Below are 4,648 nucleotides of genomic sequence, written 5' to 3'. Positions count from 1 at the left end.
GTCACTTGCATGCAAGAAATATATGAAAATACCCTTGATCTACCCCCTATTTATGGGACCTCACCTTATAAAATGTACCTTCCTTGCCTTAAATAACCCCCCTCCCTTACACTCACATGGTGCCATATGGTAAACCCTAGTGGACTCCGCAAGATAGGTAGGGAGAGTGCATCAGCTATGTGAAAGGTAGCCATGGCTGCTCGACTTGAAATGCTTAACCAATAAGTGGTACGTAGGTTTGGGGGGTTGAGCGAGAGAGCTCCCTCCATTTTTGTTCCATTGCCAAGACCAAAGGATTCGAGCCTTGAGTGCCGCATGCTTCAAATCGAGCATGGAGTAGGGTTTCATCCCCGAACCAGTGCTTGAGGTAGATAGGATATTTAGGCATTTTAATTTGCGAAACAAGTAAGTATTTTGGGTTTCTCATGTGTACACAAGTAGGATGATTCAGCCCAAGCATTATCTTGTGATTTTTGTTTGCATTAAGGTAGGATAGGACTAAAATATTGTGAGAAAACAATAGGGTCTTGTTGCTATAAATAGGGCACAACCACGAAAGAGCGGGAAAAAGATAGGCTTCCAGGCCTAATGACTAAGGAAGGTGAGTTGGGAGGTAAGGACTGAGTAATAAAGGACCCTAAAACACCAAGGATAGGGGCTCATTTTTGCACACTCAGAGTGAAAGAGAGAGCTTGAGAGAGAGAGAGGGTTGCAGGTCAAAGAAGAGATCACACGCATTGATTCAGAGTTTTCTAGCCACCCCAAGTAGATACACATTTTTTCTTGCTATGTACTTGCTCGATTTGGAAAGTCTTGTAGACAGCCATAACCACTGTGTGGAGAAATTGGCCAAAACGCATCGTGATACGCCATCATATTCGCAGTCGACGGACCATGTGTCCTGGTCTGACTCCCAAAGTCAAGAAATCAGGATATCCAACTAGGAGCATCGGACCATCTGACTCCAGGAGTTGGACCACTACCCGGGGTCCAATCAGACCATCCGTCCAGCCGAACACTCCTTGACAGTTGGACCAACCATCTGATCCAGTCTAAACAGACGACCTTCCCCAATTGGACCATTCGACTGGTCCAATCGGACATCCAATTGCCAATTAGACCAAACTCTGAGTCGGGACCAGCCCAGTTTAATCGGACCACCCAATCAAATGCACTAGTTGGATGGGACCAGACCCGTGGGAATCGGACCAGCTAGGAAAAAGACAAAAGAACTAGGAATAGGACCACCTCCTTAGGTTAGGACCAATTGGGACACATTCCCTAGAAACCTGACCTAGCTCACTAAAGCAAAAAAACCAAAGAAAATCACAATAGTGTAGTCTAGAAGTGACCCCTAGCAGCCTTGGCCAAGAGACCAATGTGACTTAGAGCCAAAAACCAAACTTTATATGGTGATCTAGCCTTGATAGAGTGTAGAGGGAGCAACATAGAACTTGGATAATCCTTAGGAGCGACAAGAGACTGCAGTTACAGCCATACTAGGTCATAGACAAGCCAGTGGGGGTAGACTTACTTGTATGATTGTTTTGTTTTATTTGCACATCCCACAATAATTTCTTTTACGTAAGTGCACCAAAAGGACAGAAAGCTTGATTTTACACCATGCATAATAGAGCACCCAGCACTAAGTGGACATAAGTTGAGGACCATTTTTAATAACAAGGAATACAGTCAGACTTAATAACTCGAAGGAACCCACCAATAGGAGGAGATCCCAAAACATAGTCGGGTGCCTCAGAGCCCCATTGATGGGACCTTCTGAGATGGCGGCTTGACAAAAAGAACAGCAAGATTGAGGGCAAAACGCTACTAGAGCTGCTCAAATTGATTGACAACCTTGTGGAGTAGGAAGCAGGAATGATGTCAAGCGCAAATACAAACCAGGGAGATGATCAACGGGTGGACTTGGGTGAGTTCCCAGTCGCGGTCCAAGACATGGTCAATGAATACAACGTGGTGACTAGAATAGTAATCCATGGTAGGCCAGTAGAGGAGGTAGTGGCAAGCCTAGAGAAAGAGTGAAAAGCAATTAGGAAAGCGCTATAGGGCATAATAGCCTACAATCGCAAGCAGAGAGCTAGGAAGCTACAGCAAGACATAGATGTGCATGAAGCGCAACGTGTGCTAGCCTTAGCTAGCAAAAGAAAGGCGGGACCAAACACTGAGGGAGAGAGAGAGCGTTAGAGGTAAACCTCATGCTGAGTAAGCTTGTGACCAAGCGGCTCATGGACAACACGGCTACTTAGCATAGTGCAACAGCACTAACGACCTTGCTACTCTCAGGCCTAGGAATTACTCAGGGGGCGAAGAGCCAATAAAAAATCCATGCAGTAGCTAAGCAGCTGGACAAGTACCAACCTACTAGTGATCCATACAATTTTGTAGAGCAGTTCAAGCAATTTTGCAAGGCCAATAGTCTCATGGACCTTGCATAACACTCCCAAGTGTTTGGGCTCTACTTAGGCGATCAAGGTAGAACATGGTACACCAGTTTAGACCTGGCAGAGTGGGCAAACTTTGCTCGACTAAAAGATCTCTTCATTAAGAGATTTTTGTAAGCAAGATACTCTAATAACCTCATAGTTCGATTAATGAACGTCAGTCAAAGGACAAGGAGGACATAAGAGACTAAGTCACTTAGGTGCATAGCCTCTTCAAGAGAATCCCCACAATGAATGAGTGACCCAATGAAAGAGTTGTCTCCATCATGTTCATGAACAGAATCCATAGTGAGGAGTTGTACAAGGCTTTGACAAGTAACTCTAGCTTGCAGCAAAACGTGTTAGCTAGGGTCTTTGACAAAGCAATCAGGGTGGATGACCAGTTGAGAGAGAGAATCTCTCAAAGTTTGAACTATGACAACACTAGTCAGAGGACCTCAGAGAGGACCACAATCTTGAGTGAGGGATCAACCCCTAGCACGCAAGACAAGGGGAAGAGTGTAGATCAAGGCTAGCATGACTGTAGGAATTGGTGAGGAAACCAATGAGACCAAACGTCCAATATGTGCATTGTGGTGGCAACCACCTTTCGACTGAGTGCCAGGATCCTAGATGTAGGCCTTGCGCAAATTGTGGTAGGTTGGCTATGATGCCATGCACTGTAGGTTGCCTTGGAGATTCCCCTATGTTTAGCAATACAATTCATCGTACCTAGGGAACATGCCGCAAAATTTATTTGGAAGAGGAGCCCAATTGGCACTCCCAGCACCAAACGACGCAAAACCAATTATCCCTAGGATGGAGATCAACCCGATAGGCATACCTAGACCACCAGGACCCTACGTGAGCTATCCATCGAGTGATGCTCCAATCCATTATGTGGAGGAACCTAATGATGACAAAGCCTACATGAACTCTTACATCTCGTATGACAAAGAGTGAAATCCAATCCTAATGGACTATCAACTAGTACCAGTGATGACATTAGTTAGAGGTAGGGGAAGAGGATTCGTAGGGTAGACCCAAGATCCAATCTCATGTTGGACTTGCAGTCACCCGGGCCATATCTCATCACGTTTTCTAGAGAGAGAACAAATGAATAAGGAAAAAGCCGACCTCTGATGTGTTGAGTGCAGCATCACTCATCTCTTTGCTGATTTCCCTAGATGGAAGCCATTTGGAAATCGTGCCATCAGTACCCTTGGGGTTGTTTAGAGTTGAGACATTCGACAACGAGGATACACCCATCCCTCTACATGTCATGACCATAGCACAAAAGAAGCAGGCAGGCATATCACTGCCAGGTCCCAGCAATTTAGATGCAGCCTCAATAGGAAAGAAGAGCCCAAAGAGAAGGAAGAAAAAAACTAACGCAAAGGTTACACTTAAGACTAAGGGTGCGACAACCCTAGTGACCGGCAAGAAGGTCACGGATGCAGAGGCAGAGATTACCACTCCAAAGACGAAAGAGAAAGGAAGTGCCAAGGTAGGGGAGTATCATGGAGTGGGTGAAGGAAGCCTAGGAGCACCTCAAGGATGCTGAGCCTATCTTAGAGGATGAGATTGAGGATCTCTCTAGCATGAGCATGCCAGTCTCTCTTGCACGATCAAGGTCAAGAGATGCACCCATGCCATAGGCGGTCCCACCTAGGCCAAGTTTAGATGCTATGGGCTAGCCAGTCAGTCAAGACCAATGGCCAAGAAGCACAAATCTAGGAGAGAGGCAAGTAACTAGAAACCTCCTCGTGATGTTGGTAATCACCCCAGTGACTCTAAGTGTAGGAGACCTGCTCAAGCAACACCCCATGCTATGGCAAGAGTTGAAACACTGGGTGGAAGAACTGATGGAGCATGTTGTAGCTAACTTGCAGGATTACGATACATTCACGTAGATACCCAGCTTAATGTTGTACTCAGTGCCAAAGTCACTACACATCAATGCCTTTTAGGAAGGCATTGAGACACATGCAATCTTGCCTATCCTAGCCCTAGGAGACATAACACGGAAGGGAATCGTAGATACTGGGGCAGGAGTGAGTGTGTTGAACTATGCTGTGCTCCACGCTTGGGAAAAACCGCCTGTCAACACAGCTAGGTTCAACATCACTCTAGCTAACGGAATGAAAGTAAGGCCATCTAGAGTCTTGAAGAATTGGCCAGTGAAGATCGCGTGCGTCCAATTCTCA

This window comes from Lygodium microphyllum, chromosome 9 (assembly GCF_053477565.2).
Source record: "Lygodium microphyllum isolate KBCC chromosome 9, Lygodium_microphyllum_v1.1.10, whole genome shotgun sequence".
Classification (NCBI taxonomy): domain Eukaryota; kingdom Viridiplantae; phylum Streptophyta; class Polypodiopsida; order Schizaeales; family Lygodiaceae; genus Lygodium; species Lygodium microphyllum.
This window is presented reverse-complemented; position numbering follows the sequence as displayed.